The sequence below is a fragment of the Papaver somniferum genome, chromosome 6 (assembly GCF_003573695.1).
Source record: "Papaver somniferum cultivar HN1 chromosome 6, ASM357369v1, whole genome shotgun sequence".
NCBI classification, from domain to species: domain Eukaryota; kingdom Viridiplantae; phylum Streptophyta; class Magnoliopsida; order Ranunculales; family Papaveraceae; genus Papaver; species Papaver somniferum.
Window position 1 is genome coordinate 30,168,019 of NC_039363.1, and position 12,474 is coordinate 30,180,492.

General features: G+C 34.8%; 1 long non-coding RNA gene across 5 annotated transcripts; it reads right to left on the bottom strand.

Moving 5' to 3' along the window:
- Positions 1 to 7,231: 7,231 nt before the first annotated feature.
- Positions 7,232 to 11,315, bottom strand: LOC113287235. 5 transcript variants are annotated; one of them, XR_003329879.1, is made up of 5 exons: positions 11,155 to 11,315; positions 10,920 to 11,013; positions 10,630 to 10,749; positions 8,502 to 10,074; positions 7,232 to 7,608 (listed from the first exon to the last, which is right to left on the bottom strand). It is a non-coding gene; the product is annotated as an uncharacterized LOC113287235 (long non-coding RNA). The 5 variants fall into 5 exon arrangements; XR_003329877.1 differs by having other exon boundaries at positions 8,502 to 9,843; positions 9,998 to 10,749; XR_003329878.1 differs by having other exon boundaries at positions 8,502 to 8,582; positions 9,156 to 10,749.
- Between the last annotated feature and the right edge of the window lie 1,159 nt (positions 11,316 to 12,474).

Consider the following 12,474-nt stretch of genomic DNA (forward strand, 5'->3'; position numbering starts at 1 on the left):
TAAATGACACATTAAGATTTTGTTAACGAGGAAAACCGCAAATGCAGAAAAACCTCGGGACCTTGTCCAGAATTGAATACTCTCAGGATTAAGCCGCTACACAAAATTACACCAACTTCGTATAGTTAAGACCAAGCAAATAAACCTATAGTTCACCTAGTTCCGTCTGTATTCCCACGCCCCCAACTTATAAATAAGTCACGTACTTGGATCAATTCCTTTGGTTCGTATTCCAAACAGTAAAGGAACAACAAATCAGTTTGGTACCAACTCTCTTCAACCAAGTGATATGAGTCGGACAAAGGCTCTTCTGTTTATCTTAACATAAACTCCTTCATCAGGTCTTTAGATCTATCTTATGTTCAATTACCAAAGTAATCGTTAAGATTTTGCAATCAACACTCTTAATCCAAAGAATTGTGTTGATACCGATCTACTCAATTAATCAATCCAATTCTATCACAAGGATAAAACCGATTATTAATTGGATCCTCTTTTTACCGAAACAAGTATTGTGCACACCAAAGATTATGAACTCACAAATCAGAAATCTTCAATATCTTCTTCGTCTTCAAATCTTCTTAGATCTTCAATAAACACATGCACACAATCACTTGAATCTCTTGTGATCAATGACGCACAAAACGGAGTCTGTTAACAATGGATTATCACAAGATCGTCTTTAGAACTAACAACAGTCTAAAGATCCCTATCGAAACTCTGAACTAGTTTGAGTGAATCTTATATCAGAAGAGAATATTCTCAAAGCATAAAAAAACTAGGTGCAATCAAAGTTCAACCACCGTTAGTAAATCAAATCGATGAAAACAAAAGATAAACCACAATTATCTAGTTTCCCACCAACAGTACTGACTAGATCTTCTCGATCCCAAAGAAGACTTTAAACCGAGCGGCCGTAAGAGATTTCGCCTAATCAGGTTACTCTCCTCTCCGAATAGGCGGCTTCACCAGTAGCAGCACAACAAGAGGTAGTTTGCTGTTACGAAGGATTAGTTTGCTAGAAATGCAAACTTCAAGTATTTATAGACTAGGAAGTTTGGACACCAAGGAATTTTCAAAACCGAAAATATTCTCAAGATATACATTAAATCACAAATTCGGTTTCCATAATTCTTAGAAATGCTCTGACCAAAAATAATGATCGAAATCTCTAATTAGTAAATGCACATTACTAATTCTTATTTCCCTACAAAATGAAATTAATAACCTTAATTAAAAGATTTTTAACTTATTTATGTTTCGATCCTGAGATTCTATTCCCTAAGCTATTAAGGAATAACTTGGAACAATTAAATAATAAACTTTCACAGCACGTGTTCAAAGTATGTCGACATCCTAACGTTGTAAGTTCTCTTTAATACTTACAACCTTGAAACCGATTTTCCACACTTCCAAGCAAGTTTAGAATTGGTTCATATAACTTTCAAGAACTATGTGATTGATCAAATAACATTCAATCGCAAATCATGGGTTTAGCGGTTCTACCAAAACAAGTTTCGGTTCTACCTCCATGTGAGTATTGTGCAAAGTCACACTAGCTTTCCAAAATTCGGTTGACTAGGTACTAGGATCGGTTCCCCATATATATATGGCATCTAACTTGAATGTGTTGCACATGTCCATAGGATCGGTTCCCCTTTTCCCAAAAAAGTGTTGCACATGTCCATAGGATCGTTTCCCCATTCTGCTGTAAACCTGTTGCACCTCATACAAGGATCGGTTCCCCTTTGTGATGTACTTCACCTCTTACTAGGATCGGTTCCTCTTTTCCAAGTTTTGGTTAGACATAAAATCACAAACCCGATCATACCATCCCAGGTGATTACTTAAGATCGGTTTCACTAATAAAAGTCATACCAATACATAAGTCAGGCCTTTGTGAATAGTTCTACCAAGAACACAAACAGGTTGTGAGCGGTTATACCAAGAACACAAACAGATTGTTCATAAGATAATCAATGAATAACAAAACCAATAACACATGGCAATTTCCTTTTCGGTTCACAAATAAGTTTATGAACTTACTTCATTAGAACACATGTAAAACATTGTTCCCTAGGATGAAATCCTCACCTCATACCCATACATAATCACAATAGCATTCAAATGATTATGGCGATGTCTTATCTACAAAGTTTAATGGTTAAGCAATAAACCTCGTATTGTATTCCTTAATATTATGTCTATCTAGAGTTCAAATATGCTTTGCAGTTTTGTTTTCAATATGCACGACTTGAAAGATACGTTAGGGAATGAAACAGTTCAAGTCAAATATCACTAACCTCAAGTGGAAGGATGATTGTTATCGTTGTATCTCCTTGCTTCTTCATATCTTCAATTCTTCGCAATACTTGTAATGTCTCATATCCTAATAATTTCAAGCTAACCTATACTAAGTTGACTCTAGTACATAATCAAAGTGACTCTTAACATGAGTTTTGATTCACTAAAATATGACAACCAAACTTGACATACCAACGCTTGGTGGGTTCAACCGAGCTATGCTCTAACACTAGGTTTTTCCAAAACCATTATAGGTTAACGACTTGAAGACTTCATTTGGGATTCGTGAAGCCAGATCCAACTATTTTCTCCGTAGTTGTGTGATCTGATCTTACTTGTTCTATCATATTGAGTACTATCTTCTCTAAGATTTAATAGAGATTTATCTCCGGTAGGTAAGATATAAAAAGTAATCACAAATCTCGTCGTCCCATTCTTTTTGATTCCACAATAACTTCTTCTACTACTATATAGTTAAGTTATTGTTAGGTGATTGATATTTCTAGGCTGTTCTTCGGGAATATAAGACCGGATTATCAATTGGTACCTGTTCACCTTGATTTATTAAAAGACGGAACAAAAACTTCATAGGTACTTCTATGGGAGACATATTTATCTATCAAAATAGACTTATCTGTGGGAGACATATTTGTTTATGAGTTTTCGACTTTGGTTCGTAGCAACTCTTAGTTGTGGGTGAGATCAGCTAAAGCAATCAAGTGCGTTGATTCCTGCTGGGATTCAGATATGTAAGGAACGCGACTGTACCTTAATCGGTGTGAGACTGGGTTACTGCTCAACTACATTCCAGTCCAAAGTTAACTTGTAGTAGGCTAGTATCTGTAGCAGCTTAATACAGTGTGGTTTTCAAATTTAGACTAGGTCCCGGAGTTTTTCTGCATTTGCGGTTTCCTCGTTAACAAAACTTCTGGTTTCTGTGTTATGTCTTTCCCGCATTATATTTGTTTATATAATTGAAATATCACAGGTTGTGCGTAGATCAATCAATTAGTAAGTCCGACCTTTAGTTGTTGATATAAATTGATTGAAACTTAGGCATTGGTCTTAGGTACCTTCCAAGTTATTTATCATATCAACCGGGATCACATATTTCTATCTTTAGATTGCAGATTGTATTGAGATATAACTCTTTGGTATATTTCTTGATTGAGCTCGCTTTAAGTTGGTGCCCTCGGAATTATATTAGAGTTTGTCCATACATATTGCTGAACGAATTATTGGGTGTGGTTGTTATACCCCGCTTTTTCAATTGGTATAAGAGCAGGCAAACACGTTAAAGACCTCATAAATCTGTGTTTGTAGCAATCTGAATCTATGGACAAAAATTCTATCTCTATAAACGTACCGCCAGTCTTCCATGGCTCGAACTACTTATGGTGGAAAATTAATGCGTGCCTTTCTCCAAGCGTGTGATTTTCAATCATGGGTTAGTGTTGTTAATGGCTATAATCCACTTATGGTTACAGTAAACGACGTAACTGTTCCAAAGGATATTGGTAAGTATGAGCCTGTTGAGATTCTTGCTGCAAAGCAAAATTCTGATGGATTGAGTGCTATCATACATGCCATTACCCCAGATCTTCAGCACCATGAGACTATGTTCACTCGGCCTAAAGATGCTTGGGATATCTTGGAAACCGTATTTGAAGGGAATACCTCTGAAAAGGAAGCTAGGCTTCAAAACCTAAATTCTGACTGGGAAAACCTTCGTATGGCTGATGAAGATTCATTTGAGGAGTTTAATCACAAAGTGTCTGAAATTGTTGATGCTTCTTTTGCATTGAGTAAGACTATTCCTGAAAAGGACATTGTGATGAAAATTCTCAAGTCTCTGCCTGCTAGATACGATTCTAAGAAATATGCCATCGTTGAAGGAAATAACCTTGATACTCTTTCCAGAAATTCTCTTGTTGGGAAGCTAAAGATCTTTGATCATGAGCATACATCCAAGTCCGAAAAGGATATTGCTTTCAAAGCACAAAAGAACACTAAATTACTTGATAAAAGTAAAAGTGTTGGCAACTTTGTGGATGATCCTATTGAGACTGATTCTTCAGATGAGGATCTTGACAATTCAGTCTCTCTGATCACAAGACAGTTTAGAGATCTTCTTTTAAAGAGAAGTAAACAGTTCACTAGAGATAAACCCAAATCATCAGTTAAACCTCATGATCGTTCCCCTCCTAAAAACAGGGACACTGATGATGAAGATATGCCACGGTGCTTCAAGTGTAAAGGTTTTGGTCATTTTGCTAATGAGTGTCCAAATCGTAGAAAATACACTGGTAACAAAGGTCTTGCTGCAAATCTTGATGAAATGTTTGATTACTATGATTCAAATGAAGATGAAAAATAAAATGTTGTATTCCTTGGCGAAACTATTAATTTTTATAATTCTAGCAATATGTACATCAATCTTGATATTCTTCCTGGAGAAACCTTTTCGACCACTTTGGAGGATAAAATGGATTTTACTCTATCTACTGAAAATTCTATTTCACATGTTTCAGGTACTTCAATTTGTTTAGCAGCATGCTCGGCTATGGTACCTGAACCGTCCTCCACATTGACATGTTCAAGTATGAACATAAAATAAGATATGTCAACATAAACATAAACATGCTCGGCTATTGTACTTTTTAAGGGTCATGAACTCTCAAATTGTTTCAAGTACAAACATAAAATAAGATATGTTGACAAACTTCAACGGAGAGCAAGTCTATTAGCAAAGAAACTTAAACTTGTTCTGAAGTCGAATCCATCTGAGGTATGTAAACTTAACTCATCTCCGAATAAGTTTATTTCTAAAGAAAAAATTAGACCTCTACAAAAAAGAACTAGGTCTAAACATTCTATGAAAAAGGGAACTGAGAATTCCATACAATAATCACATGGTGAACAGATTATTGTTCACCCCAACACAGTCTAATTGTGTTGAAAGTGCATCTTGTCTCATATGCCCGAATTCAAAGAGACAAGAGTCATGCATAATCGGGTTTTAAGAAAGAATTTTTTTATATTTTTGTTTTTTGTTTTATTTTTGGAATTTTGTTGATCTTTTCTTGGTATTGAAAAGGTTTACCCTGTTGGTTTAGTAAAACAGGGTTAAAATCGACAATTCTACCCTTTTAAGGGTTGAGAGTTTTGCGTACGTGAATCCTACTTACTTAGTATATAGGTTCCGTAACTCTACATTATTTTTTTCCTTCTCTGAAACTCTTTTTATCAAAAGATTGCTTGTGGACCTAGTTTTGTGTAATTTCTCTCACAATCCCATTTTTGAATGGAGACTCCAAGCATCATATCTTCTGATGGAAAAGATGTTAATATGATTGGTAAGCCATCAATCATGAAGGAAAAAGGATTTTTTTTCTATTTTTGTTTTTTGTTTTCTTTTTGGAATTCTATTGATCTTTTCTTGGTATTGAAAAGGTTTACCCTATTGGTTTAGTAAAACAGGGTTAAAATCGACAATTCTACCCTTTTTAGGGTTGAGAGTTTTGCATACGTGAATCCTACTTACTTAGTATATAGGTTCCGTAACCCTACATTATTTTTTTCCTTCTCCGAAAACTCTTTCTATCAAAAGATTTCTTGTGGACCTAGTTTTGTGTAATTTCTCTCACAATCCCATTTTTGAATGGAGACTCCAAGCATCATATCTTCTGATGGAAAAGATGTTAATATGATTGTTAAGCCATCAATCATAAAGGAAAAAGGTAAATCACATTCCTCTACAACTTTGAAGAGAAAAAGGAAGAATATGAAGAAACCAAGGGCTAACCCCTCAAATCTTCAGAAGTTCTCTGGTGTTCTTGAAGAGTTGAAAGAAACAAGGATGGAGATGCAACAAACAAAGGCTATTGTTTTAAGATCTCTTGAAATTCAGAAGGCCCTGGTTCGGCATCAGTCAAGAAGGTTTGTTGGAATTGACTCATTTCTTCATGAGCCTTATGTTCTAATGTCTGTTGACGACAAGGAGATGGGGACGATAAAGAATTTTCAAGAATTTTAATGTCTAGGAAACTTCTTATGAGAATTTATTCTTGTGTTTAAGAAGGGTAACTAGGGTTTGGAATAGCAAATATTGTGATTACACATAGCTATTGCCAACAATTTTCATTTTGCAATGCTTTAGATTTATTTATTTAAATTGTAAGTCATCTAGAAGATGATTTTGCAGTATTAATCTTTATTAGTTTTATATATTACAATGATATTTTATGGGATATTAGGGCTTAACACGTGCCGTAACGGCATGAGATTGGATGTTTGTATAATGTAATCATTCACAAGAGTAATTTACCAAACAAAATAAAAGAATTCCCTTTTGATTGGACTGAGATTTGAAAGAAAAAAAATGAACTGGTGAGATTGGTTTTCCTCTAGCATTAAAAACAGTAGCGAGCCGGCAACATATGACAGTGTTAATCAGCATCTTGTTTTTAAAGTTACGGCATTTGAATGCACGATATATTTGATGATTGTTATATAATAAAATATATTCTCAAACTTCCTTTCTTTTTTAACCGACTCTGAGGCTCTCAGCATTACTTTGTACTTCTTTACCATCACTATTTGATACCTAGAGTTCACTCCTCTCTTGAATTTCATTCAATTAGTATTTATACCATCACTATTTGATATAGTGATATGATAAACGATAAAATCATGATTGCTAAAGGGGGTTATCAGGATTAACAGGAGTACATTTGAGTAATTTGACGGTCAGGATGTAATTCCTTTGTCTCATATGAAACGGCATCCCTGGTAATTTCGGTAACCTCCTTTAGCAATCATAACAAAAATAGTTTGTAATTTACCTTCCAACCACTCTCAGACTTCTTGTTTAATCGTATAGGATCCGACTGCAATTTGGCACTGCAAAGTATAATGAACACTTAAATAAGTAGAAAAATTAGATCTTCGTAATTCAATAAAACGCTTGTATTAGATCAATGGTACACAGTTAATTAACCAGAATGTTGTCAGGCATGTATAAACTACAATGTAACCAAGAACTACTTCATACAGTTGAACTTCAAAAGGGCCTTAAGTGATTGCATTCCTATCTCTCTCTATGTATGGTAAACCGTAGATTGTTCCAACATGAAGCACATGTCCTTTCTTTTGTTAGACTTTCTTTCTTTGTGCTACAAGCCTGCGACGTCTATACAGATGGTCCTATTCCATGGGAGCCAAATATATGGGAAACCGGAAGATTCGATGCAAACATATAGCAGTACCTCACCAATGGCTACATGAAACGACATACGCTTCACACTGCAACATAAAAAGGTAAACGTGTCAGATCGACATGAGCTTGCAACACTATGAATCTGAATTAGCTTACCATATTAGCTTCCAGAAGAACTTCATCACTAATGCTTTTATGAATTTAAAAATTGGAAGTCTCTGCAATAGCTTAATTTTCATAATCCAAAAATTAAAAAATAGAATCACCTCTAAAATTCAACCATTGTTGTAATTTAAACTCCAAACAAATCAAAAGGAGAAATGGGTAAAAAATCTCACATATCCAAACCCAAAAGTCCTGATAAATGGAAACCCAAAGTTGGGCAACTTGAATAATTTTATTGAACATTAAAACAGTCGTGTTGCAACTGTTCCTGGTTTACCAGTGTACACAAAAATAAACTCAAGAAAACCTCATATCCAAGATAAGTTGAAAATTATGATTCCATAAGAGGATCCATATATATGCTTATGAAGGCCATGGCCATTTTGATGTCTAAACTTACTGGATAAAAGAACGTTTTAACCCACAAGGATTTCAAAGAGAGGTTCTACGCCGACTCAAAAGGACTCTAAGAAAATTAGAACCATACCCAGAAATTATTGATCAAATTTTTATTTGGAATCCTTAGACATATCGGTCTTAACCTTATTCTTGCTTTATCTGCCCAGCAAATCAGAACTATAGACCTTTAGAAAATCCATGAAACATTTAAGTAGGCCAGTTTTTGTTTTTTTTAGTAATATCTTCTTCACTCGTCATGCATGCCAAGGTGAAGTAAAATTGACCACGTATCCTATTTAGATATATAAAAGCTAGTAAACTCAAAGACGAAAACGTGAAATAAAACCTGGCGAGTGCCGATAAACAATAAAAACAGTGAAGAAACAGAAAAAAGTTTGGTATTAAGTTTCCTTACCTTCCACCGACATGATTTACAATTCCTTTAAGTTCTTGCATTCATCTCTGAAGCAGTGATTTTTATGCCCGCCTTCAATAACTAAGTACACGATTACATAAAATCAATTCATTTCAATGTTCCACCAACAAAAAAATAATTTCATTTTAAAGTTCCTGCCACTGCTGTCATAAACCGGTGATAGGTTTCCTTAAGAAAAATGGTATTAATCCAAAAGCATATCAGCAGCTATCATTCTTTGGTTATATGCATGAGCTCCATAACAAAGAAAACAAAATTAGGTAATAGGATGAGTCCATATAAATCAAGCTGCCAACTGTGTAGTTGGACGAAAAAACCCGATGCACATAAATAAGAGTACTCAATGCTTCCCAAACAAAGTTAATGTGTATAACTCTATACATAGTACGACATACACTCAAGAAGAGAAAAAAAAAGTTCCATGACAAAGAAGCTAGATTCTTGGATGACCAAGATTATCCTTTGAAACAGTCAGTGAATTAGTTATGAGCAATATAATTCAATCCACTCAAGTAAGGTTACAGACACTATGAATTCTCCAAAAATCTAACCCAAATATCAGTCTTATAATTTTAAAATCTATCGTAATAAAGATCAGTAAAGAGAGAAAGAAGATAAAGAAGGATTACTTACACATATTTTGGGTCTATGACGAATCCAGAGAAACAGAAAAGGCTGAATTTGATTCCTTCATAAGTGACACTTGCTTCCCTAACTAAAATAATTAGAACCACCACCTTATACTAAAAAAAACCTAAATGAAATCACAAAAGTGGAATGACTTAAAGGAATCAAACAAATGTTGTCTCTGATTTGAAGGAACTCGGATAGTAATATGCCAAAGAGATATCGAGAGAAAATTGAAATGGAAGAAATGTAATCTAGAAATTCCTAGGGGAAGTGAGAGATCTGTTTAGCAGGGAAGAACACCCAAAGACTCAATTAAAGGAAACACATTCATCTTGATCATCGAAATGAAGGGTCTAAGAAATTATAATGCTAGTCAGGAAAAATACGGGTGTAAAATGTGTTTCAAGGAGTCAACCACAGCCATAGATTTATCTTCTACAAAAACAAATCATTTAAACCACTTTTTATATAACCTAAGTTAGCCAAACATGGTCTGCCACTCACATAATGGTAAAACGGTATACTTATCCAGCAAAGTTGTTTTCTCTCTGTATGAGAATTCATAAAATAGACCAATAGAATTGATTTTTGACATATCTAGCCTAGTCTGCCACTCGCATGCCTTCGATACCGCTATCTAACCCTTTCAAGTAAGTTTCCTCTCGGATTTACCATCAACAAATCCATATGGCTGCAACAAGAAGATAACACCTTGAGACTACATAACTTGTGAGGATTAAGGCTAAATTGTTAGAAAAGGACATGGATTAAAATTCCAGAACTAAAGATTTTTTGTAAAATCTGGCATCTTAGTATGCATAATGTAAAGGGGATCTAATTAATACCAAAAATTAATTCTTTCAGATCTCACGGTTGTGCGTCAAGCGTCGCCAGCATCGGTCGCAAATGCAAACACTCTCAACTGATGCAAGTTTCAGTTATCAAAACTGTCATGCCAATAAGCGAAAACCCAAATGGGCCAAATCCACGAATAAGTTCCAATAATAAAACACCCTCATTACACTAATGCCATCTTTTTTGTTGTTGTTGACAAAATAGGCAAATGTTATGATGCGTCGCAAACACACAAATTCAAGGCCAACACTAAAAAACTAAGATCTCTCATGCCATACCTTTAAAAATACAATTGTAAGACACTTCGTGATTGACTTAACATCCAGTGATGGATCATCTCAATTATCATCACATTTCAAACAAAAGACAAATATCATAAAAAGAGCTATAAACCACATATGAATCTAGTTATGATCATTCCTAGTATGTCATTGTATTCAGGTTGATTCTTCCCGTCTAGCTTATGAGTATCTGAAGTTGCCAAAAGAGGTTGGTGCTTCTTTTCAAAAAACAGTTGCAACACCTTTAATCATATATTTGTTTTCATTCAGTCACGATATCAAACATTTTAGTTGTAAAGTTATTGAGGTTGGTGAACATCAAATGAAAAACAGAATAATACCTTGAGATAATACTGAACCAATCGAAACCAATCAATCCCTTTTGCAGCGTCTCTAACAGGAAATACACCAACCTATCCCTTTTACTACCTTTGTCGTAGCTATTATCCACCAATTTCAGTCTAAACAATCCAAAAGTATGACCAAATCATTCATAGGTGAACAAAATAGAAATGTTCCGACTAACCAACTTTGAGAACAGATCAGTCGTACCAAAATCTCTAATTCGTGAGACTCTAACCCAATGAATTCCATCGTTGGTTACCACAGTTATAGTGTTGAAATCCATTACCTTTATCATATATTGTCTTTCGGCAGACTCCCTTTCTATCACCTTGCAACTCCCAGTGGTTATACTTTTCTAAATGTTCCATTACTTCCACGTACTGTAATATCAAACGAACGATAAACAATAAGAACTTGCAGCTGATATATTTACAAAACTACTAACACAATAAAAAAAAGTAAGAATTGAAAGAAATACGCTAACAAAAAGGAAAACCCAAAACTTATATCAAACTTCATACCTGAAATTATCCGATTTCAAAACTATTAAATAAGTCTGGGAAATCATATTGGCCGGAAGTCTCTGATCGTTTTCCATTTTCCTGAATTTCTAAAGTGTTTTGGAAGAAGAACAGTTTCGCCTCTTAGTTCTCTCTCTACCTTTCATTCCCAATTTAGGCTATCAAAAGTGGGAGCGGAAACATCACCTAGGCCACGCGTGTGACCGACTCTAGATCATGCCTAAACATCACCTGTTAACCGTAGATTTGTCTCTTATGAGGACAAATCTGGACCACCACTTACACAGATAAATTTAGCCAAACTGTGTTTTATATTCTTGATGTGTGTCTACATCCGTGAACTATGATTATCTCATGTATGTCAAAAGTTAAGTCTATTACGTCTTTGCGCAAATATTGATAAAAGATAGAATGAACTTTTGAGTATTGCGCAGTATTGATCTTTCCCTGATTCACTTCAATGTGAAAGTACTGTATGGATCCGTAAGTTTTCTTATGTTGAGCATTTCTAACTAAATTAATATATAAGGGCTTCTTGTGGTTAACTTATTTGAGTTTTTTGGATACAAATTCATGTTTCATGTAATTTGTTAATGTCCAAATAAATCCTTCTTTTCTTGTTAAAAGTAAGGTCGCTCTTGTTGCTCTTTTGGGTTGACATTTTATGGGGGAAAGTTCTTAATTGAACTTTTGCTTAATTGCCAAATATTTGTGGGGAGTGCGGCTGTGGAATATTGTATAAGTTATCTTGTATTTTTATAAACTCCTTGATGAATACACTAAGTTTCGACTATGTGAAATCATCGTAACAAAGTTATATGTTCTATTGTAGTAATGAATTATCTCTTTGAGAATTTCGTTATGATCTCGCAATTTTCGTACCTTTGCCAATTTATATTGGCAAAAAGGGGGAGAATTATTTGCTAGTTCACACTAAATACATATATGGTTTACGGATCGTTATGTAAGGGGGAGTGGTTTTCATTGTGAGATGGAAGTATTGACTAAGGGAGAATGACACATATCACTAGTATCGGTCCTTGTAATTGGTGTGACCGATCCTACTAACTGGTGTAACCGATCCTAGTAATTGGTGTGACAGATCATGAGTATGTGTAATCGATCCTTATAATTGGTGTAACCGGTCCTGGTAACTGGTGTGACCGATCACAAGTAATATCATGTGTATATGGAACGGATCCTAGTAACTGGTGTGACCGATCACAAGTATTTCCATAATTAGGTATAACCGATCCTAGTGATTGGTAGAACCAATTAAACCCATGTATGTGATTTGGTATTTGATCAATCACATAGTAG